The sequence below is a fragment of the Ambystoma mexicanum genome, chromosome 7p (genome assembly GCF_040938575.1).
Source record: "Ambystoma mexicanum isolate Mex_15411 chromosome 7p, UKY_AmexF1_1, whole genome shotgun sequence".
Lineage (NCBI taxonomy): Eukaryota > Metazoa > Chordata > Amphibia > Caudata > Ambystomatidae > Ambystoma > Ambystoma mexicanum.
This window is the reverse complement of record NC_090939.1, coordinates 348,561,075-348,586,225: the sequence shown is the minus strand read 5'-3', so window position 1 is coordinate 348,586,225 and position 25,151 is coordinate 348,561,075.

Below are 25,151 nucleotides of genomic sequence, written 5' to 3'. Positions count from 1 at the left end.
TTTGCAGACAGAGGTGTATGCTTTAACCTAGATGGCACTCTAGTATTCGTTAGGTCGGGAGAGAAAAAAATAAGGCAGGTTATGAAATCAACTCGGTACCAATACTTTACGGACAAATGCAAGGCAAGTAAGGCAGGGTCTACTGCAGATCACAAAGTTCAGAGGCCAGGCCCACTCGGAGAGAGGCAAGGCGATATGTCCCAAAAGTGTCTCAGTGGAAATGCACTTCGAGTCTTTATCGCAAATTGTTAGGGAAAGTTTGGAACCAGTTCAGAACAGCAAGTTAAAGAAAGCTTGGAGGCGACCCAATGGAAAGGCGAGGATTAAGACACCTGACTCTATCCGGCAGAAAGGGAAGCCAGGCGGACACGGTACCTTGTTTGTGGAGAGACAGCTCAGGCGGGGGCAGTTGTTCCTGGTGGTGGATGTACGTGGGGTCTTTGCCAAGAGAAGAGATGATCTCGTCGTCGAAGGAAAGTTGAAGATCGTTTCACCACCAGGGAAGAGACCAGCCGCGGAGTGCTCCGTCACAAGGCACCACCTTTTGGTCGCGGTACAGGGGTAGTGGCTATCCGGTTGCCGAGGTGCTCTGCACGGGCAATTCGACCACTGCGTCCTGGAGCGAAGAAAAAGCAAAGGGGACTGGTTGCTCCCACCAGTCAGGGGAAGAGACTCTCCGGCAGGGAGATCTCCTCTGTCATCGGGAAGTGGTGAGTCGGTTCAGCAGGGCTCCACCGGAGGTGTCGTCGTTGCAGGTCGGCTCAGCTTTACCCTCGTCGGATTCTTAGGTCCTGTGCCGACTTCTGAAGATCCAGTCCCAAAAGCCCTGCTTTTATGCAGAAAACCCCCATTCATTCAGCCTAGCTGTCAATCAAACCACGCTAAGTGGTGAGCGGGGAGGCTCACCACTTGGGCCAATCACACCAGAGTACGACCGGAGTTGGCAAGGCAACTCGGTCCAGAGTGCCTAAACCCCCTCCCACACCCCTGTGGTAACCCAGACAGAATGGCACCACTTTGGAGGGTCTCTGTTCAGAAGCCCGCCAAAAGTGGAACAAAGGGCTCAGCCTTTGGTTTAGGAGTCAGAGAGACGAACACAGATGCCATTTTAAAAATCGAGTTCTGGCAGAAAATACCATCCGATAAACTTATTTAAACCGGTGGTATGTTAGAGATTAACGAGGAAAAGTATCAATCTCCAACAATGGGAAGAATCCCATAGGGTTATGTTCGGGGTCTAACATAACAAGTAGTTTCCACTGCCACCAGCCAAAACTCGACGAGGGGGGACGGGACAGTGCCCCCTCGAATAACAGACCTAGGAGTAATCGAATTACCCCTACTAGCACGTCCACAATAAGATGGTGTGTACTAGTTCTGTTAGTAAATTTAGGTCTAGTAAAGCCAATGGTGACTTTACATGCTCTGGGAGACAGTAGTCAGTCCCCGGGTATGGAGTCTATGATGGAGGTCCCCTAGGACGCCCCAGTGTTATGGCACGTAAGGTGCGGTGTAACACACATAGAAAAACATATGAGACCCTATGGAGTAAAAGACCCCATAGCCCATAGAACACATGGACATTCAAAGGAATTACACACATTCACGTCCAAGAGTGGGAGAAAAAGAGTCTCACTCTTGGCAGGATGGAAAAAAAAACAAACTCCAGAAATCCAGCAAAGCTGCTGGGGGACTCACTAGGTTAGGAAATTCAGCCTAAACAGAGAATTCTCCCTAACACCCCCACCCCCGCTCATGCCCCGTGTCTGCCCTATTCCCACCATCCCCCACTCATGCCCTGTGTCTCCCTTGTGTACCCCCCACCCTCCGCTCATGCTCTGTGTCTCTCGCCTTTTGCCACCCACCCTCGCTCATGCCCTGTGTCTCCCTCATGTTCCCCCGACCCCCCACTCATGCCCCGTGTCTCCCTCGTGTTCCCCCCACCTCCCGCTCATGCCCCGTGTCTCCCCCGTGTTCCCCCCACCCTCAGCTCATGCCCTGTGTCTTCCTCCCATTCCCCCCCACCCCCCGCTCATGCCCCGTGTCTCACTCCTGTTATCCCCCACCCCCTGCTCATGCCCCGTGTTAGGGAGAATTCTCTGTTTAGGCTGAATTTCCTAACCTAGTGAGTCCCCCAGCAGCTTTGCTGGATTTCTGGAGTTTGTTTTTTCCATCCTGCCAAGAGTGAGACTCTTTTTCTCCCACTCTTGGACATGAATGTGTGTAATTCCTTGAAATGTCAATGTGTTCTATGGGCTATGGGGTCTTTTACTCCATAGGGTCTCATATGTTTTACTATGTGTGTTACACCGCACCCTACGTGCCGTAACACTGGGGCGTCCTAGCGGACCTCCATCATAGACTCCATACCCGGGGACTGACTACTGTCTCCCCGGGCATGTAAAGTCACCATTGGCTTTACTAGACCTAAATTTACTAACAGAACTAGTACAAACCATCCTATTGTGGACGTACTAGTAGGGGTAATTCGATTACTCCTAGGTCTGTTATTCGAGGGGGCACTGTCCCGACCCCCCTCGGCGAGTTTTGGCTGGTGGCAGTGGAAACTACTTGTTATATTCTACCCCGAACATAACCCTATGGGATTCTTCCTATTGTTGGAGATTAATACCTTTTTCTCATTAATCTCTAACATACCACCGGTTTACTTATCTTAAATAAGTCTATCGGATGGTATTTTCTGCCAGAACTCGGTTTTTAAAATGGCGTCTGTGTTCGTCTCTGTGACTCCTAAACCAAAGGTTGAGCCCTTTGTTCCACTTTTGGCGGGCTTCTGAACAGAGACCCTCCAAAGTGGTGCCGTTCTGTCTGGGTTACCACAGGGGTGTGGGAGGGGGTTTAGGCACCCTGGACTGAGTTGCCTTGCCAACTCCGGCGCACTCTGGTGTGATTGGCCCAAGTGGTGAGCCTCCCCGCTCACCACTTAGCCTGTTTTGAGGGACAGCTAGGCTGAATGAATGTGGGTTTTCTACATAAAAGCAGGGCTTTTGGGACTGGATCTACAGAAGTTGGCACAGGACCTAAGAATCCGACGAGGGTAAAGCTGAGCCGACCTGCATCGACGACACCTCCGGTGGAGCCCTGCTGAACCGACTCACCACTTCCCGATGACAGAGGAGATCTCCCTGCCGGAGAGTCTCTTCCCCTGACTGGTGGGAACAACCAGTCACCTTTGCTTTTTCTTCGCTTCAGGACGCAGTGGTCGAATTGCCCGTGCAGAGCACAGCGGCAACCAGATAGACACTACCCCTGCACCGCGACCAAAAGGTGGTGCCTTGTGACGGAGCACTCCGCGGCTGGTCTCTTCCCTGGTGGTGCAACGATCTTCAACTTTCCTTCGACGACGAGATCATCTCTTCTCTTGGCAAAGACCAGACGTGCATCCACCACCAGGAACAACTGTCCCCGCCGGAGCTGTCTCTCCACAAACAAGGTACTGTGTCCGCCTGGCTTCCCTTGTTGCCGGATAGAGTGGAGTGTCTTAATCCTCGCCTCTCCATAGGGTCGCCTCCAAGCTTCTATAACGTTTTGTTCTGAACTGGTCCAATCTGCCTATAACAATTTGCGACAAAGACTCAAAGCGGATTTCCACCAAGATACTTTTTGGGACATATCGCCTTGCCTCTCTCCGAGTGGGCCTGGCCTCTGAACTTTGGAATCTACCGTGGTCCCTGTCTTCTTGCCTTGCATCTTTGTTCTTATAAGTATTGGTATCGAGTTGATTTCTAAACCCGTCTTTTCTCTCCCGTCCTAACGAATACTAGAGTGCCATCTAGGTTAAAGCATACACCTCTGTCTGCAGATAAGTGATGCCGTTGAACCTAGACTTGTCGAATTATTGTTAGGGGGATTGATCTTTTTCTTATAGTAATTGTGATTGAAGTTGTTTGCCGTAGTAGTGCCAGAGTGTTTTCTATAGATGTGTTGTTATAAATAAATACCTTTATATCTTTACACCGAAGCCTTGTTGAGTGTTTGCTTGTCTTACGGTGTAGAATTGTCCTATGTTGTATACTCCACATACTGCCTAACTCTTCTTGAGAGAAGTCTGACTGCTCAGCCACAGCTACCAAGTGAATCTGTGTGGTACAGACTGCTACCAAGTGGGTTTACTGCCAAACACCTGTAGTCCTAAATCTTTTGCAGTGGTCCCAGAGGGAACTGCACAGGTTTCCGCCTAACACCCCGTGTCTCCCTCGTGTTCCCCCCACACCCTGCTCATGCCCCGTGTCTCCATCATGTTGCCCCCCGCCCCCGCTCATGCCCCATGTCTGCCCTGTTCCCCCATACCCTGCTCATGCCCCATGTCTCCCTCGTGCACCCCCCCACCCTCTGCTCATGCCCCGTGTCTTCCATGTTCCCCCCACCCCACCCCATGCCCCATGTCTCCCCATGTTCCCCCACCCCCCGCTCATGCCCCGTGTCTCCCTTGTTCCCCCCACCCCCCGCTCATGCCCCATGTCTCTCCTGTTCCCCCCACCCCCCGCTCATGCCCCGTGTCTCCCATGTTCCCCCCACCCCCACTCATGCGCCGTGTCTCTCATGTTCCCCCCACCCCCGCTCATGCCCTGTGTCTCTCTTGTTCCCCCCACCCCCTGCTCATGCCCCATGTCTCCAATGTTCCCCCCACCCCCTGCTCATGCCCCATGTCTCCAATTTTCCCCCCACCCCCTGCTCATGCGCCGTGTCTCCCTTTTTCCCCCACCCCCTGCTCATGCCCTGTGTCTCCATTATGTTGCCCCCCACCCCCGCTCATGCCCCGTGTCTGCCCTGTTCCCACCATCCCCCACTCATGCCCTGTGTCTCCCTTGTGTACCCCCCACCCCCCGCTCATGCCCCGTGTCTCTCTCCTGTTGCCACCCACCCCCGCTCATGCCCCGTGTCTCCCTCGTGTTCCCCCCACTCATGCCCCGTGTCTCCCTCATGTTCCTCCCACCCCCGCTCATGCTCCGTGTCTCCCTCGTGTTCCCCCACCCCCCGCTCATAACCCGTATCTCCCTCCCATTCCCCCCACCCTCCGCTCATGCCCCGTGTCTCACTCGTGTTATCCCCCACCCCCTGCTCATGCCCCGTGTCTCCCTTGTGTTCCCCCAACCCCCCGCTCATGCCCTTGTCTCCATCATGTTGCCCCCCACCCCCGCTCATGCCCCGTGTCTGCCCTGTTCCCACATTCCCCGCTCATGCCCCGTGTCTCCCTCGTGTACCCTCCCACCCCCCTCTCATGCCCTGTGTCTCTCTCCTGTTGCCCCCCACCCCCTGCTCATGTCCCGTGTCTCCCTCGTGTTCCCCCCACCCCCCACTCATGCCCCGTGTCTACCTCATGTTCCCCCACCCCCCGCTAATGCCCCGTGTCTCCCTTGTGTTCCCCCCACCTCCCGCTCATTCCCCGTGTCTCCCTCCCGTTCCCTCCCACCCCCCACTCATGCCCTGTGTCTCCCTCGTGTTATCCCGCACCCCCCGCCCATGCCCCGTGTCTCCCTCCTGTGCCCCCCACCCCCCTCGCATGCCCCGTGTCTGCCTTGTTCCCCCCACCCCCTGCTCATGCCCCGTGTCTCCCTCCTGTACCCCCCACCCCCCACTAATGCCCCGTGTCTGCCCTGTTCCCCCACCCCCGCTGATGCCCCATGTCTCCCTCCTGTTCCCCCCAACCCCCGCTCATGCCCCTTGTCTCCCATGTTCCCCCCACCCCACGCTCATGCCCCATGTCTCCACTGTTTCCCCCACCCCCCGCTCATGCCCTGTGTCTCCCCTGTTCCCCCACCCCCCGCTCATGCGCTGTGTCTCCCCCATCCAAGCTTATGCCCCGTGTCTCCCATGTTCCCGCACCCCCCTCTCATGCCCCGTGTCTCCCTTGTTCCCCCTACCCCCTGCTCATGCCCCGTGTCTCCCTCCTTTTCCCCCACCCCTGCTCGTGCCCTGTGTCTTCCCTGATACCCCCACCCCGCTCATGCCCCGTGTCTCCCTTGTGTTGCCCCCCACCCCTGCCCCGTGTCTGCCCTGTTTCCCTCATCCCCTGCTCATGCCCCGTATCTCCCTCGTGTACCCCCCCACACATCCGCTCATGCCCCGTGTCTCCCTCATGTTCCCCCACCCCCTGCTCATGCCCTGTGTCTCCCTCATGTTACCCCCCACCCCCCGCTCATGCCCCGTGTCTTCCCTGTTCCACCCACCCCCTGCTCATGCCCCGTGTCTCCCTCCTGTACCCCCCACCCCCGCTCATGCCCCGTGTCTGCCCTGTTCCCCCCACCCCTCGCTCATGCCCCATATCTCCCTCGTGTTCCCTCCACCCCCGCTCATGCCCCGTGTCTCCATCATGTTGCCCCACCCCCGCTCATGCCCCGTGTCTGCCCTGTTCCCGCATACCCCGCATACCCCGCTCATGCCTCGTGTCTCCCTCGTGTACCCCCACCCCCCCTCATGCCCTGTGTCTCTCTCCTGTTGCCCCCCACCCCCTGCTCATGCCCCGTGTCTCCCTCGTGTCCCCCCCACCCCCCACTCATGCCCCGTGTCTACCTCGTGTTCCTCCCACCCCCCGCTAATGCCCTGTGTCTCCCTTGTGTTCCCCCCACCTCCCGCTCATGCCCCGTGTCTCCCTCTCCGTTCCCCCCTACCCCCCACTCATGCCCTGTGTCTCCCTCATGTTATCCCGCACCCTCCCGCTCATGCCCCGTGTCTCCCTTGTGTCCCCCCACCCCCCGCTCATGCCCCGTGTCTTCCCTGTTCCCCCCCACCCCCTGCTCATGCCCCGTGTCTCCCTCCTGTACCCCCCACCCCCCACTCATGCCCCGTGTCTGCCCTGTTCCCCCACCCCCGCTGATGCCCTCCTGTTCCCCCCAAACCCCCGCTCATGCCCCTTGTCTCCCATGTTCCCCCCACCCCACGCTCATGCCCCATGTCTCCATTGTTTCCCCCACCCCCCGCTCATGCCCTGTGTCTCCCCTGTTCCCCCCACCCCCCGCTCATGCGCTGTGTCTCCCCCATCCAAGCTCATGCCCCGTGTCTCCCATGTTCCCGCACCCCCCTCTCATGCCCCGTGTCTCCCTCGTTCCCCCCACCCCCTGCTCATGCCCTGTGTCTCCCTCCTTTTCCCCCACCCCTGCTCATGCCCTGTGTCTTCCCTGATACCCCCACCCCGCTCATGCCCCATGTCTCCCTTGTGTTGCCCCCCACCCCTGCCCCGTGTCTGCCCTGTTTCCCTCATCCCCTGCTCATGCCCCGTATCTCCCTCGTGTACCCCCCACACAATCCGCTCATGCCCCGTGTCTCCCTCATGTTCCCCCACCGCCTGCTCATGCCCTGTGTCTCCCTCATGTTACCCCCCACCCCCGCTCATGCCCCGTGTCTGCCCTGTTCCACCCACCCCCTGCTCATGCCCCGTGTCTCCCTCCTGTACCCCCCACCCCCCGCTCATGCCCCGTGTCCACCAAGATACTTTTTGGGACATATCGCCTTGCTCTCTCCGAGTGGGCCTGGCCTCTGAACTTTGGAATCTACCGTGGTCCCTGTCTTCTTGCCTTGCATCTTTGTTCTTATAAGTATTGGTATCGAGTTGATTTCTAAACCCGTCTTTTCTCTCCCGTCCTAACGAATACTAGAGTGCCATCTAGGTTAAAGCATACACCTCTGTCTGCAGATAAGTGATGCCGTTGTTATAAATAAATACCTTTATATCTTTACACCGAAGCCTTGTTGAGTGTTTGCTTGTCTTACGGTGTAGAATTGTCCTATGTTGTATACTCCACATACTGCCTAACTCTTCTTGAGAGAAGTCTGACTGCTCAGCCACAGCTACCAAGTGAATCTGTGTGGTACAGACTGCTACCAAGTGGGTTTACTGCCAAACACCTGTAGTCCTAAATCTTTTGCAGTGGTCACAGAGGGAACTGCACAGGTTTCCGCCTAACACCCCGTGTCTCCCTCGTGTTCCCCCCACACCCTGCTCATGCCCCGTGTCTCCATCATGTTGCCCCCCGCCCCCGCTCATGCCCCATGTCTGCCCTGTTCCCCCATACCCTGCTCATGCCCCATGTCTCCCTCGTGCACCCCCCCACCCTCTGCTCATGCCCCGTGTCTCCCATGTTCCCCCCACCCCACCCCATGCCCCATGTCTCCCCATGTTCCCCCACCCCCCGCTCATGCCCCGTGTCTCCCTTGTTCCCCCCACCCCCCGCTCATGCCCCGTGTCTCTCCTGTTCCCCCCACCCCCCGCTCATGCCCCGTGTCTCCCATGTTCCCCCCACCCCCACTCATGCGCCGTGTCTCTCATGTTCCCCCCACCCCCGCTCATGCCCTGTGTCTCTCTTGTTCCCCCCACCCCCTGCTCATGCCCCATGTCTCCAATGTTCCCCCCACCCCCCTGCTCATGCCCCATGTCTCCAATTTTCCCCCCACCCCCTGCTCATGCGCCGTGTCTCCCTTTTTCCCCCCACCCCCTGCTCATGCCCTGTGTCTCCATTATGTTGCCCCCCACCCCCGCTCATGCCCCGTGTCTGCCCTGTTCCCACCATCCCCCACTCATGCCCTGTGTCTCCCTTGTGTACCCCCCACCCCCCGCTCATGCCCCGTGTCTCTCTCCTGTTGCCACCCACCCCCGCTCATGCCCCGTGTCTCCCTCGTGTTCCCCCCACTCATGCCCCGTGTCTCCCTCATGTTCCTCCCACCCCCGCTCATGCTCCGTGTCTCCCTCGTGTTCCCCCACCCCCCGCTCATAACCCGTATCTCCCTCCCATTCCCCCCACCCTCCGCTCATGCCCCGTGTCTCACTCGTGTTATCCCCCACCCCCTGCTCATGCCCCGTGTCTCCCTTGTGTTCCCCCAACCCCCCGCTCATGCCCTTGTCTCCATCATGTTGCCCACTGTGATGCCGGAAATGCATCTGAGGGACAGGGCCTCTGAATCCTTGTCCTTTTTCTGTTTTTACCGTGTGTTCTGTCATGTTTTCTGCCCAGGAGTCCATGAGGGACTCCTGGCAGTGCAGCTCTCTTTTGGTTTGGTGAACAGACCCATGGGATACCCTTATGGCACCCATGGGTAGGGGTACAACCCTGTGCCCCTAGTGTATGTTTTTGGGCACCTGTGGGTGGCCCACAGAGCAGGGTATGGGCTGGTGGCAGCTCCATGCTGAATTTGACAGGTGCTCTGGGTGTCCTCCATTTTGGGATACCCAGGCCCTGCCATTGGAATCAGTTGATTCCTGATAGGAAACAAGATGGCCCCTGTGGCCTCTTGCTTTCTATTGCCTGTTATCTTGTTTTTCCCAAAGTCCTGGGAAGCCCTGACTCTGTCCCTTCCCCCTGACTGGCTGTTGGGTGGAAGTTCCATATATGGTGTTGTTGTAAAGGCCCAGCTAGACTGACTGGAGCCTTCCCAGTGACTGTATGTTATGGGTACCTCCTGTGGGTGGGACCTGGGTGAATGGAGTGTGTGACCAATATACACTCCTTGTTGTGGTTGTCTGGTTTCTGGCATGAGAGACAAAGACTGAGACAGCCCTGCCCGAAACTGGCCTGAATGCAGTGTGTAGTGTTGAATGGCTGGGTACTTGTCCCAATCCACATTCCTTGTTGTGAGTGTCTGAAAGGGAGGAGTGTGGCCTGAATGCACTGTGTGCCTGATTGGCTGACTGACTGCATGAATGCCCTTCTGTGTGATTGGCTGCTGTGTGTGTGCCAGCAGTGTGGATGAGAGACAGAATAGTATATCTGGGGACCTCTCACCACTGGAAATTGTTCAGAAGCATTCAGAAGCTGAGTCTCCACTCAAGAGTAACTGGATTTGCTGATCCTCGACGTCCAGCTGGAAGAAGAAGACTTGCTGTGGCATTTGCTTCGACGGAACTGAAGGTTGTCGAAATCGTCAAGGACTGACCCGAGAGAGGACCTGGTAAGGCGCCCTCTTCCCGTGCTCCGAGGGACCATCGAGCACCGCTGAATCTTCGCCGAAGCGCCCTGGAAGTCAGACCCTCGAAAGGCTGCCGACCCGAGACGGGACCGCCGAGGAGATCGAAGTGAAGCACCCGGACCTCGACGCTGTCGAAGTCCATTGCCGTCGACCAGGGTTCGCAGGTCTGTGTAACCGCTGGAGGCCCGTCGAAGTTGTGTTGCCCAGCCGTGGGAACCACTTGACGCCGTGCCGCCGACGACCGGAGCCGCCCGCTCCTTGCCTAAGAACATTTCAATCGAAGGACTCCCTCGACCGCATCGTCGACCGCTTATCCTGCCGGAGAAAGTCGAGGACGACCAACGCGCCGAGGAGAAACCTGCCGGTGGGTTTCCCGCCACCCAACGACCTCAAAGACTCGGACGACCCGACGCCCTTGCTGGGCTTCCGTCTCTACAATCTTTGCGGTCCAGAACTATTGTCATCGAGGTGCCCCGCACACCTCCGCCCTGCAGGACGCCGACGCCCCGACGCCGACGAGCACCGCTCGGACGAAGCTGCCGCCTCTTTGACATCGTTCTACCTCGTTTGTCGACGGACGTTCGACGCCCCGTGCCTCCCGCTTGAAAGGGAAGGCATTCAAGAAGGGCCGTCGATTCCCCGTCGCCGAACCCCGAGGTCTTCGACGTTTCTCGACGCCTCTCGACGATCCGTGACTCCCGCTTGGAAGGGGGTCGCTCAAGAAGGATCTGTCGACGCCTCTTCGAAGGACTCGACTCCACCAGGTACATTGGGGGGGTAAAAACATTGCAGGAGAGAATAAGACTATTGAACAATATATGGACTGGGCTTGTGTCATATCTCTTTATTTTACAGGTTGCCCAGGTGGGGGGGATCTCCACACAGAACTGTGTCCAGTAGCTAGGGCCAGTATTCTGCCTATTGCTTCAACCATCTTTTATCTCTCCTCTCTCTATTGCTGGTTTCCTTCTTATTGATCTGTGTGCCATTTCTACAGTATTGTGAATGCACTTTAATGAGGTCTAATATTAGTGGTACCACTTTAGAAATTGTAGATATTTACCATTATTGATTTTCCTGAGCACAAAGTGCGTTATTGTGATAAGTGTACATAACCTTTGAACTAATTATATAAAGACTGTGTTTTCAGTAATACAGTGTGTGGACATTCCTTTGTGGGGGCTTGGGGATACACTGTACTTAAGAACCAGCCTGCATCACCTCCTGAGAAGCTAGGCCTTGATTGCTCGTCCATCGCTACCGTAATCGAGAATCTTGGCTGGGGTCTTCTGTGCCTCTCCTCTACCATATAGAGAGCGGAAGTACAGACCCCCCCACCGGTCTTGACAAGCTGGTGGCAGCGGTGGGATGCTTATGGTTTTAAGACTCAGTGTATAACCGTGCCACTTACAAAATATCCGCACTTTATTAGATTAAGGTTTGGGTGTGTACCAAATAACTGCATTACAGGCAATGGAGCCCATTGCAAATGGTAAATTGACTCGGATGAGCTTAGAGGCTCTCCAGAGTGCTTGTGAAGCCAGGGAGTTGGACTTTGTGGATAAGTCTAGGGCTGAGCTGATAGCTGCCCTGGTGGACTACCAGACTGATGGTGAAACCCTTGATGAAGGGGGGGATGCAACCAGTGAGGACTCTGCCCCTGGGGTTGTCGCTGAATCTGTTTCTGGGAATGCCACCATTCCTGCTGCCTCTGTTCCAAACCCCAGCAATTCCATGGAACTTGAGTTATTAAGGATGAAATTGGCCTTTGAATATCGCAAGTTGGAAATAGAAGCTGAGCTTAAGAAAGAGGAGCTGGCACAGCAAGTGGAACTCAAGAATAGGGATCTTGCGCTCAAAGACAAGGACACTGAATGTCAGAGAATCCAGCTAGAGAGAGCTAGAGTGGAGACTTCAGCTAGACCAATTGAGAGTGGCAGGTCCCCAGCCACCAAGTTTATGAAAGATTTGGTTGGTGTGTTTGTGGAGGGTTCAGATATCCTCCAATGGATTGAAGCGTTTGAAATGGCTTGTGCAATTCATGATGTAGATAAAAGAGATTGGGCTAAGTGTTTGTTAAGCAGAGTGCCTCAAACTGGATATGACTGTATTCTGAAGCTGAGTGTGGAAGAAAGGGGTCAGTATGAGTGTATGAAGTCTGCTTTGATTGCCAAGTTTGGCAAGACACCTGCCCAATACCTTAAAAGGTTCAGGGAATTTAAGAAAAGAGAGAATGTGTCTTGGGTTGACTGGGTGAGTACTGCGCACATGAACATGATGGGGTGGATTGATGGATACAAGGTGAAAACTTTTGTTGAGTTGTCCCACCTCTTGTTTTTTGAGCATTTTTCTGAAGCCTGTTCACCGGAGCTGCGTCAGTATGTGGCTGACCAGAACATTTTGGACCCCTTTAAGCTGGCTAGGTTGGCTGACAAGTGGGTCTCCCACCGGGTGTCCCCTAAGGACTCCAGTGGGAAGGACAAGGACAAAGAAAAGGGGGCCTCTCAGAAAGCTGAGGAGTCCCAAAAGCAGTCACAGTCGGGTAAACCAAAACCTTCCTCTCCTAAGACCCAAAAATCTAGTGGGGATAAGTCCTCTGTGGGTGGGAATAAGAGTAGTGGTCCACCTGCTGCAAAGCAGGCTCCCAGTGGTTCCAGTACCGTACCCCGCACTCCTGGCACTTGTTGGGATTGTGGGGCTCTGGATCACAAAAGGGGTGACCCCAAGTGTAAAGGTAAGGCACTTGGAGTACAGGCTGTCAGCCTGACCTACCCTTACCCCGTGTCTGAGGTGGAGGCCACTGTCCTCCCCTCCTCTACAGGAATCACATTTGGTGCTCCAGTAGAGATTTCCTTAGTGTCCCTTGGGGCCTGGGACCAGTACGCAGAAGTACTGGCGACTATCCCACAGAACACCCGTAGATTTTTGAGAAGTGTCCTCTTGAATGGCCAGCCTTCTACTGGTTTGAGAGACACTGGGGCAAGCATGACAGTGGTGGACAGGACCCTGCTCAAGCCAGAGGACTATGAAGGTGCTCCTCTGCAAACCACCAGGTTAGCTGGTGGGCCTCCCAAATTATCGCCTGTAGCCCTAGTCACACTCATGATTGGAGACAAGACAGCAAGGCTTCCTGTCCTGGTTCAGGACAATGTCCCTGCTAACATTCTGTTAGGAAATGATCTAGTAGAGTTGGGGTTGATCTCGGATGGTCTTCCCATGACTGCTGCTGCAGTCACTAGGTCACAGGTGACACCGGGTCTGGCTGTGAGTCAGGTATCCGAGCCAAAGGCGAGGCCTAAGGCAAGAAGAAGGAAGACCAAGAAGGCCACCTCTGTGGAGGGAACACCTTCTCTTCCTGCTGTTCCGACAGCACCCAATGGGATCCATGCTCCGGACGGGCTGGGTCCAGCGGAAAACCCAAACTCAACTCCTGTGGGAGAAGAGACAGAAGACTCTCCTGTGGGAGAGGTTCTCAACCCGGAGGATCATCCCGACCTTCAATGCTTGTTAGCTGAAGGGGGACCCTCCCGGGCAGACTTCTGTAAGGGACAGAGAGAGTGCCACTCTCTCGAGGGCCTGAGGAAACAGGCCCTGTCCCAGGCACAAGGTGAAGTGCCTAGGACATTCAAGATTTATTGGGAGGGTGAGCTCCTTGTTAGTGAGCCCACTAAGCCCGAACCTGGTGCCCGCAAGAGGTTGGTGGTACCCCAGGTTTACAGGCCCTTCCTACTGCAGTTGGCGCATGAGGTGCCCTTGGCTGGTCATCTTGGGACCAAGAAGACTAAGCAGAGGCTCTCTGCCCATTTCTACTGGCCACGGATGGGAGTAGAGGTGGAGTCCCACTGCAGGACCTGCCCAACTTGTCAGTTGTCTGGCAAGACTGGAGGCAGGGTCATTGCCCCACTGCAGCCGTTACCAGTGGTTGGCACACCATTTGAGAGGGTGGGCATCGACATCGTCGGTCCCCTTGACCCTCCCACTTCAGGTGGACATCGGTTCATCCTGGTCTTGGTAGATCATGCCACCAGGTACCCTGAGGCAATACCCCTTCGGACTGTTACTGCCAAGGTGGTTGCCAGGGCTCTCCTGGGCATTTTCACCCGTGTTGGATTCCCCAAGGAGGTTGTCTCTGACCGAGGATCCAACTTCATGTCTAGTTACATGAAAACCATGTGGAAAGAGTGCGGGGTAACCTACAAGTTCTCCACCTCTTACCACCCCCAGACCAATGGTCTGGTTGAGAGATTTAACAAAACTCTCAAGGGCATGCTAGGTGCTTTGGAAGAGCCCCTAAGGAGGAAATGGGATCTCCTCCTGCCATGCCTGCTGTTTGCTTACAGAGAGGTACCTCAAGAGGGTGTTGGTTTCAGCCCCTTTGAGTTACTCTTTGGACATCCCGTGAGGGGGCCCCTCGCCTTGATCCGAGAAGGCTTGGAAGCCACCCCTCCAGGTCCCGCCAAGCAAGTGGGGGACTATGTGTTAGGCCTCAGGCGGAGGATGACACAAATGATGGGTCAGGCAACAGCAAATCTCAAGGCCAGCCAGGAATTGAATAAGTACTGGCATGACCTGAAAGCTTCGCAAGTGGATTGGACTCCGGGACAGGAAATCCTTGTGATGGAGCCTACCAAGCCTAGAGCTTTGGCAGACAAGTGGACTGGACCCTTCAGGATCATCTCCAAGATGGGCGAAGTCAATTATCTGGTGGACATGGGAGCCTCTGGGGTAGCCCCCCAGGTATTCCATGTCAACAGGCTCAAGCCTTTCCACAGGCGAGCAGAGTTCTCATGTCTCTTGCTAGCTTCAGGGCAAGAAGAGGATGAGAGTGAGCCCCTTCCTGATTTGCTGCATAGCAACCCTCAGGATGGCTCAGTGGAGGGAGTACAACTCTCTCCCGATTTGACAACAGAGCAGCAGAGGGCCTGCCGGGCTTTGCTCCAGCAGTATGCCCCTCTGTTTTCACTGACACCGGGCCTTACACCGTGGTGTAAGCACGAAATTGACACTGGTGACAGTGTGCCTGTCAAAAGCAGGAGCTATCGTATGTCAGATACCGTCAAAAACCACATCCAGGCTGAGGTCGCCAAGATGTTGGATCTGGGTGTTATTGAACCCTCCACCAGTCCCTGGTCCAGTCCAGTGGTCCTTGTCCCCAAGGCAAGTTCCCCGGCGGGTACCAAGGATTGGAGGTTCTGTGTGGACTACCGAGGAGTCAATGCCGTCACCAAAACTGACGCGCACCCATTGCCCAGGGCTGATGAGCTCGTGGACACTATAGGTGCTGCCAAATTTGTGAGCACCTTTGACCTTACCTCAGGCTATTGGCAAATAGCTCTGACGGACCATGCCAAGGAAAAGACGGCATTCTCCACACCTGAGGGACTCTACCAGTTTAGGGTCATGCCCTTTGGGTTGAAGAATGCCCCTGCCACCTTCCAGAGATTGGTCAACCATGCGCTCAGTGGGCTGGAAGCCTTTTGTGTGGCTTACTTAGACGACATTGCCGTCTACAGTTCCACCTGGGAAGAGCATTTGACACATCTGGATAAGGTGTTGCAGGCCTTGAAAAGGGCTAACCTCACTATCAAGGCCACCAAGTGCCAGATAGCTCAGGGGAAAGTTACCTATCTTGGTCATGAGGTAGGAGGGGGTCAAATCCAACCTCTCTCCAGTAAAGTACAGGACGTACAGAACTGGGAGACTCCCACTACTCAAACCCAGGTGAGAGCCTTTTTGGGCCTCACTGGGTACTATCGCAATTTCATGGCAGACTATGGAACCATAGCTGCACCCCTGACAGCTCTAACTTCACCCAAACAGCCTAGGAAGGTTAATTGGACTGAAGACTGTCAGAGGGCCTTTGATGGCTTGAAAGAAAGTCTGTGTAGGGCACCTGTGTTGAGTGCGCCTGACTACAGCCGACCCTTTATCGTCCAGACGGATGCCTGCGACACCGGAATTGGAGCTGTCTTGTCCCAGTTAGATGACAAAGGGAGAGAACATCCTATCATATTCATCAGTAGACAACTCAAGGGTAGAGAACTTAGGTGGGCTACTGTTGAAAAGGAATGTTGTAGTATAGTTTGGAGCCTTAGGCGTTTTAGGCCCTACCTTACGGGGTCCACCTTCAAGGTCCAAACAGATCATAAGCCCCTGAAGTGGCTTATGCAGATGAAGGGTGAGAATCCGAAATTGCTCAGGTGGTCGATTAGCCTACAAGGGCTAGACTTCACCATAGAGCACAGACCAGGGAAGAGTCACGATAATGCAGATGGCCTTTCCAGAAGGTATGTTGACCGTCTGGATGAGGGTGTCTATCCCGTGGGAGATTAGGCACCCTCCACCTCAGTCTGGGGGGGGCGACTGTGATGCCGGAAATGCATCTGAGGGACAGGGCCTCTGAATCCTTGTCCTTTTTCTGTTTTTACCGTGTGTTCTGTCATGTTTTCTGCCCAGGAGTCCATGAGGGACTCCTGGCAGTGCAGCTCTCTTTTGGTTTGGTGAACAGACCCATGGGATACCCTTATGGCACCCATGGGTAGGGGTACAACCCTGTGCCCCTAGTGTATGTTTTTGGGCACCTGTGGGTGGCCCACAGAGCAGGGTATGGGCTGGTGGCAGCTCCATGCTGAATTTGACAGGTGCTCTGGGTGTCCTCCATTTTGGGATACCCAGGCCCTGCCATTGGAATCAGTTGATTCCTGATAGGAAACAAGATGGCCCCTGTGGCCTCTTGCTTTCTATTGCCTGTTATCTTGTTTTTCCCAAAGTCCTGGGAAGCCCTGACTCTGTCCCTTCCCCCTGACTGGCTGTTGGGTGGAAGTTCCATATATGGTGTTGTTGTAAAGGCCCAGCTAGACTGACTGGAGCCTTCCCAGTGACTGTATGTTATGGGTACCTCCTGTGGGTGGGACCTGGGTGAATGGAGTGTGTGACCAATATACACTCCTTGTTGTGGTTGTCTGGTTTCTGGCATGAGAGACAAAGACTGAGACAGCCCTGCCCGAAACTGGCCTGAATGCAGTGTGTAGTGTTGAATGGCTGGGTACTTGTCCCAATCCACATTCCTTGTTGTGAGTGTCTGAAAGGGAGGAGTGTGGCCTGAATGCACTGTGTGCCTGATTGGCTGACTGACTGCATGAATGCCCTTCTGTGTGATTGGCTGCTGTGTGTGTGCCAGCAGTGTGGATGAGAGACAGAATAGTATATCTGGGGACCTCTCACCACTGGAAATTGTTCAGAAGCATTCAGAAGCTGAGTCTCCACTCAAGAGTAACTGGATTTGCTGATCCTCGACGTCCAGCTGGAAGAAGAAGACTTGCTGTGGCATTTGCTTCGACGGAACTGAAGGTTGTCGAAATCGTCAAGGACTGACCCGAGAGAGGACCTGGTAAGGCGCCCTCTTCCCGTGCTCCGAGGGACCATCGAGCACCGCTGAATCTTCGCCGAAGCGCCCTGGAAGTCAGACCCTCGAAAGGCTGCCGACCCGAGACGGGACCGCCGAGGAGATCGAAGTGAAGCACCCGGACCTCGACGCTGTCGAAGTCCATTGCCGTCGACCAGGGTTCGCAGGTCTGTGTAACCGCTGGAGGCCCGTCGAAGTTGTGTTGCCCAGCCGTGGGAACCACTTGACGCCGTGCCGCCGACGACCGGAGCCGCCCGCTCCTTGCCTAAGAACATTTCAATCGAAGGACTCCCTCGACCGCATCGTCGACCGCTTATCCTGCCGGAGAAAGTCGAGGACGACCAACGCGCCGAGGAGAAACCTGCCGGTGGGTTTCCCGCCACCCAACGACCTCAAAGACTCGGACGACCCGACGCCCTTGCTGGGCTTCCGTCTCTACAATCTTTGCGGTCCAGAACTATTGTCATCGAGGTGCCCCGCACACCTCCGCCCTGCAGGACGCCGACGCCCCGACGCCGACGAGCACCGCTCGGACGAAGCTGCCGCCTCTTTGACATCGTTCTACCTCGTTTGTCGACGGACGTTCGACGCCCCGTGCCTCCCGCTTGAAAGGGAAGGCATTCAAGAAGGGCCGTCGATTCCCCGTCGCCGAACCCCGAGGTCTTCGACGTTTCTCGACGCCTCTCGACGATCCGTGACTCCCGCTTGGAAGGGGGTCGCTCAAGAAGGATCTGTCGACGCCTCTTCGAAGGACTCGACTCCACCAGGTACATTGGGGGGGTAAAAACATTGCAGGAGAGAATAAGACTATTGAACAATATATGGACTGGGCTTGTGTCATATCTCTTTATTTTACAGGTTGCCCAGGTGGGGGGGATCTCCACACAGAACTGTGTCCAGTAGCTAGGGCCAGTATTCTGCCTATTGCTTCAACCATCTTTTATCTCTCCTCTCTCTATTGCTGGTTTCCTTCTTATTGATCTGTGTGCCATTTCTACAGTATTGTGAATGCACTTTAATGAGGTCTAATATTAGTGGTACCACTTTAGAAATTGTAGATATTTACCATTATTGATTTTCCTGAGCACAAAGTGCGTTATTGTGATAAGTGTACATAACCTTTGAACTAATTATATAAAGACTGTGTTTTCAGTAATACAGTGTGTGGACATTCCTTTGTGGGGGCTTGGGGATACACTGTACTTAAGAACCAGCCTGCATCACCTCCTGAGAAGCTAGGCCTTGATTGCTCGTCCATCGCTACCGTAATCGAGAATCTTGGCTGGGGTCTTCTGTGCCTCTCCTCTACCATATAGAGAGCGGAAGTACAGACCCCCCCACCGGTCTTGACACCCCCCACCCCCGCTCATGCCCCGTGTCTGCCCTGTTCCCACATACCCCGCTCATGCCCCGTGTCTCCCTCGTGTACCCTCCCACCCCCCTCTCATGCCCTGTGTCTCTCTCCTGTTGCCCCCCACCCCCTGCTCATGTCCCGTGTCTCCCTCGTGTTCCCCCCACCCCCCACTCATGCCCCGTGTCAACCTCATGTTCCCCACCACCCCCCGCTAATGCCCCGTGTCTCCCTTGTGTTCCCCCCACCTCCCGCTCATTCCCCGTGTCTCCCTCCCGTTCCCTCTCACCCCCCACTCATGCCCTGTGTCTCCCTCGTGTTATCCCGCACCCCCCGCCCATGCCCCGTGTCTCCCTCCTGTGCCCCCCACCCCCCTCGCATGCCCCGTGTCTGCCTTGTTCCCCCACCCCCTGCTCATGCCCCGTGTCTCCCTCCTGTACCCCCCACCCCCCACTCATGCCCTTGTCTCCATCATGTTGCCCCCCACCCCCGCTCATGCCCCGTGTCTGCCCTGTTCCCACATACCCCGCTCATGCCCCGTGTCTCCCTTGTGTACCCTCCCACCCCCCTCTCATGCCCTGTGTCTCTCTCCTGTTGCCCCCCACCCCCTGCTCATGTCCCGTGTCTCCCTCGTGTTCCCCCCACCCCCCACTCATGCCCCGTGTCTACCTCATGTTCCCCCCACCCCCCGCTAATGCCCCGTGTCTCCCTTGTGTTCCCCCCACCTCCCGCTCATTCCCCGTGTCTCCCTCCCGTTCCCTCCCACCCCCCACTCATGCCCTGTGTCTCCCTCGTGTTATCCCGCACCCCCCGCCCATGCCCCGTGTCTCCCTCCTGTGCCCCCCACCCCCCTCGCATGCCCCGTGTCTGCCTTGTTCCCCCCACCCCCTGCTCATGCCCCGTGTCTCCCTCCTGTACCCCCCACCCCCCACTCATGCCCCGTGTCTGCCCTGTTCCCCCACCCCCCGCTGATGCCCCATGTCTCTCTCCTGTTGCCACCCACCACCCTCATGCCCCATGTCTCCCTCGTGTTCCCCCCACTCATGCTCCGTGTCTCCCTTGTGCTCCCCCCACCCCCGCTCATGCCCCGTGTCTCCCTTGTGTACCCCCCGCTCATGCCCTGTGTCTCTCTCCTGTTGCCACCCACCCCCGCTCATGCCCCGTGTCTCCCTCGTGTTCCCCACACCCCCCGCTCATGCCCCGTGTCTCCCTCGTGTTCCCCCACCCCCCGCTCATGCCCTGTGTCTCCCTCCCATTCCCCCGACCCCCCGCTCATGCCCCGTGTCTCATTCGTGTTATCCCCCACCCCCTGCTCATGCCCTGTGTCTCCTCCCTCGTGTTCCCTCCACCCCCCGCTCATGCCCCGTGTCTCCATCATGTTGCCCCCACCCCCGCTCATGCCCCGTGTCTGCCCTGTTCCCGCATACCCCGCATACCCCGCTCATGCCTCGTGTCTCCCTTGTGTACCCCCCCACCCCCCTCTCATGCCCTGTGTCTCTCTCCTGTTGCCCCCCTGCTCATGCCCCGTGTCTCCCTCGTGTTCCCCCCACCCCCCACTCATGCCCCGTGCCTACCTCGTGTTCCTCCCACCCCCCGCTAATGCCCTGTGTCTCTCTCGTGTTCCCCCCACCTCCCGCTCATGAACCGTGTCTCCCTCCCGTTCCCCCCACCCCCCACTCATGCCCTGTGTCTCCCTCGTGTTATCCCGCACCCCCCCGCTCATGCCCCGTGTCTCCCTTGTGTCCCCCCACCCCCTGCTCATGCCCCGTGTCTTCCCTGTTCCCCCGACCCCCTGCTCATGCCCCGTGTCTCCCTCCTGTACCCCCCACCCCCCACTCATGCCCCGTGTCTGCCCTGTTCCCCCACCCCCGCTGATGCCCCATGTCTCCCTCCTGTTCCCCCCAACCCCCGCTCATGCCCCTTGTCTCCCATGTTCCCCCCACCCCACGCTCATGCCCCATGTCTCCACTGTTTCCCCCACCCCCCGCTCATGCCCTGTGTCTCCCCTGTTCCCCCCACCCCCCGCTCATGCGCTGTGTCTCCCCCATCCAAGCTTATGCCCCGTGTCTCCCATGTTCCCGCACCCCCCTCTCATGCCCCGTGTCTCCCTTGTTCCCCCTACCCCCTGCTCATGCCCCGTGTCTCCCTCCTTTTCCCCCACCCCTGCTCGTGCCCTGTGTCTTCCCTGATACCCCCACCCCGCTCATGCCCCGTGTCTCCCTTGTGTTGCCCCCCACCCCTGCCCCGTGTCTGCCCTGTTTCCCTCATCCCCTGCTCATGCTCCGTATCTCCCTCGTGTACCCCCCCACACATCCGCTCATGCCCCGTGTCTCCCTCATGTTCCCCCACCCCCTGCTCATGCCCTGTGTCTCCCTCATGTTACCCCCCACCCCCCGCTCATGCCCCGTGTCTGCCCTGTTCCACCCACCCCCTGCTCATGCCCCGTGTCTCCCTCCTGTACCCCCCACCCCCGCTCATGCCCCGTGTCTGCCCTGTTCCCCCCACCCCTCGCTCATGCCCCATATCTCCCTCGTGTTCCCTCCACCCCCGCTCATGCCCCGTGTCTCCATCATGTTGCCCCCACCCCCGCTCATGCCCCGTGTCTGCCCTGTTCCCGCATACCCCGCATACCCCGCTCATGCCTCGTGTCTCCCTCGTGTACCCCCACCCCCCCTCATGCCCTGTGTCTCTCTCCTGTTGCCCCCCACCCCCTGCTCATGCCCCGTGTCTCCCTCGTGTCCCCCCCACCCCCCACTCATGCCCCGTGTCTGCCTCGTGTTCCTCCCACCCCCCGCTAATGCCCTGTGTCTCCCTCGTGTTCCCCCCACCTCCCGCTCATGCCCCGTGTCTCCCTCCCGTTCCCCCCACCCCCCACTCATGCCCTGTGTCTCCCTCATGTTATCCCGCACCCTCCCGCTCATGCCCCGTGTCTCCCTTGTGTCCCCCCCACCCCCCGCTCATGCCCCGTGTCTTCCCTGTTCCCCCCACCCCCTGCTCATGCCCCGTGTCTCCCTCCTGTACCCCCCACCCCCCACTCATGCCCCGTGTCTGCCCTGTTCCCCCACCCCCGCTGATGCCCTCCTGTTCCCCCCAAACCCCCGCTCATGCCCCTTGTCTCCCATGTTCCCCCCACCCCACGCTCATGCCCCATGTCTCCACTGTTTCCCCCACCCCCCGCTCATGCCCTGTGTCTCCCCTGTTCCCCCCACCCCCCGCTCATGCGCTGTGTCTCCCCCATCCAAGCTCATGCCCCGTGTCTCCCATGTTCCCGCACCCCCCTCTCATGCCCCGTGTCTCCCTCGTTCCCCCCACCCCCTGCTCATGCCCTGTGTCTCCCTCCTTTTCCCCCACCCCTGCTCATGCCCTGTGTCTTCCCTGATACCCCCACCCCGCTCATGCCCCATGTCTCCCTTGTGTTGCCCCCCACCCCTGCCCCGTGTCTGCCCTGTTTCCCTCATCCCCTGCTCATGACCCGTATCTCCCTCGTGTACCCCCCCACACATCCGCTCATGCCCCGTGTCTCCCTCATGTTCCCCCACCCCCTGCTCATGCCCTGTGTCTCCCTCATGTTACCCCCCACCCCCCGCTCATGCCCCGTGTCTGCCCTGTTCCACCCACCCCCTGCTCATGCCCCGTGTCTCCCTCCTGTACCCCCCACCCCCCGCTCATGCCCCGTGTCTGCCCTGTTCCCCCCACCCCCCGCTCATTCCCCATATCTCCCTCGTGTTCCCCCCAACCCCCGCTCATGCCCTGTGTCTCCCATGTTCCCCAACCCCTGCTCATGCCCCGTGTCTCCCTCGTGTTCCCCCCACCCCCCGCTCATGCCCCGTGTCTCCCTCGTGTTATCTCCCACCCCCCGCTCATGCCCTGTGTCTGCCCTGTTCCCCCCAGCCCCGCTCATGCCCCGTGTCTGCCATGTTCCCCCAACTCCCGCTCATGCCCCATGTCTCCCTCGTGTTATCCTCCACCCCGCCTCATGCCCTGTGTCTTCCTTGTCTACCCCCCCACCACCCGCTCATGCCCCGTGTCTCTCTTGTGTTACCCCCATCCCTGCACATGTCCTGTGTCTCCCTCGTGTACCCCCCACCCCCCGCTCCTGACATGTGTCTCACTCGTGTTCCCCCGACCCCCTGCTCATGCCCCGTGTCTCCTTCATGTTCCCCCCACCCCCTGCTCATGCCCCGTGTCTCACTCATGTACCCCACACCCCCCACTCATGACCCGTGCCTCACTCGTGTTCCCCCCACCCCCCTCTCATGCCCCATGTCTCCTTCATGTTCCCCCCACCCTCCGTTCATGCCCCGTGTCTCACTCGTGTTCCCCCCACCCCCTGTTCATGGCCCTTGTCTCCTTCGTGTTCCCCCACCCCCTGCTCATGCCCCTGTCTCCCTCCTGTACCCCCCACCCCCGCTCATGCCCCGTGTCTCCCTCGTGTTCCCCACACCCCCTGCTCATGCCCACGTCTCCCATGTTCCCCCCACCCCCTGCTCATGCCTCGTGTCTCCCTCTTGTACCCCCCACCCCTCGCTCATGCTCCATGTCTCCCTCGTGTTCCCCCCACCCCCTGCTCATGCTTCGTGTCTCCCTCGTGTTCCCCCCACCTCCCGCTCATGCCCTGTGTCTCCCACCATTCCCCCCCACCCCCCGCTCATGCCCAGTGTCTCCCTCGTGTTCTCCCCACCCCCCGCTCATGCCCCGTGTCTCCCTCGTGTTGCCCCCCACCCCCACTCACGCCCTGTGTCTGCCCTGTTCCCCCATCCCCTGCTCATGCCCCATGTCTCCCTCGTGTGCCCCCCACCCCCGCTCATGCCCCGTGTCTCTCTCCTGTTGCCCCCCACCCCCCGCTCATGCCCTGTGTCTCCCCTGTTCCCCCCACCCCCCGCTCATGCGCTGTGTCTCCCCCATCCAAGCTTATGCCCCGTGTCTCCCATGTTCCCGCACCCCCCTCTCATGCCCCGTGTCTCCCTTGTTCCCCCTACCCCCTGCTCATGCCCCGTGTCTCCCTCCTTTTCCCCCACCCCTGCTCGTGCCCTGTGTCTTCCCTGATACCCCCACCCCGCTCATGCCCCGTGTCTCCCTTGTGTTTCCCCCCACCCCTGCCCCGTGTCTGCCCTGTTTCCCTCATCCCCTGCTCATGCCCCGTATCTCCCTCGTGTACCCCCCCACACATCCGCTCATGCCCCGTGTCTCCCTCATGTTCCCCCACCCCCTGCTCATGCCCTGTGTCTCCCTCATGTTACCCCCCACCCCCCGCTCATGCCCCGTGTCTGCCCTGTTCCACCCACCCCCTGCTCATGCCCCGTGTCTCCCTCCTGTACCCCCCACCCCCGCTCATGCCCCGTGTCTGCCCTGTTCCCCCCACCCCTCGCTCATGCCCCATATCTCCCTCGTGTTCCCTCCACCCCCCGCTCATGCCCCGTGTCTCCATCATGTTGCCCCCACCCCCGCTCATGCCCCGTGTCTGCCCTGTTCCCGCATACCCCGCATACCCCGCTCATGCCTCGTGTCTCCCTCGTGTACCCCCACCCCCCCTCATGCCCTGTGTCTCTCTCCTGTTGCCCCCCACCCCCTGCTCATGCCCCGTGTCTCCCTCGTGTCCCCCCCACCCCCCACTCATGCCCCGTGTCTACCTCGTGTTCCTCCCACCCCCCGCTAATGCCCTGTGTCTCCCTCGTGTTCCCCCCACCTCCCGCTCATGCCCCGTGTCTCCCTCCCATTCCCTCCCACCCCCCACTCATGCCCTGTGTCTCCCTCATGTTATCCCGCACCCTCCCGCTCATGCCCCGTGTCTCCCTTGTGTCCCCCCCACCCCCCTCTCATGCCCCGTGTCTTCCCTGTTCCCCCCACCCCCTGCTCATGCCCCGTGTCTCCCTCCTGTACCCCCCACCCCCCACTCATGCCCCGTGTCTGTCCTGTTCCCCCACCCCCGCTGATGCCCTCCTGTTCCCCCCAAACCCCCGCTCATGCCCCTTGTCTCCCATGTTCCCCCCACCCCACGCTCATGCCCCATGTCTCCACTGTTTCCCCCACCCCCGCTCATGCCCTGTGTCTCCCCTGTTCCCCCCACCCTCCGCTCATGCGCTGTGTCTCCCCCATCCAAGCTCATGCCCCGTGTCTCCCATGTTCCCGCACCCCCCTCTCATGCCCCGTGTCTCCCTCGTTCCCCCCACCCCCTGCTCATGCCCCGTGTCTCCCTCCTTTTCCCCCACCCCTGCTCATGCCCTGTGTCTTCCCTGATACCCCCACCCCGCTCATGCCCCATGTCTCCCTTGTGTTGCCCCCCACCCCTGCCCCGTGTCTGCCCTGTTTCCCTCATCCCCTGCTCATGCCCCGTATCTCCCTCGTGTACCCCCCCACACATCCGCTCATGCCCCGTGTCTCCCTCATGTTCCCCCACCCCCTGCTCATGCCCTGTGTCTCCCTCATGTTACCCCCCACCCCCCGCTCATGCCCCGTGTCTGCCCTGTTCCACCC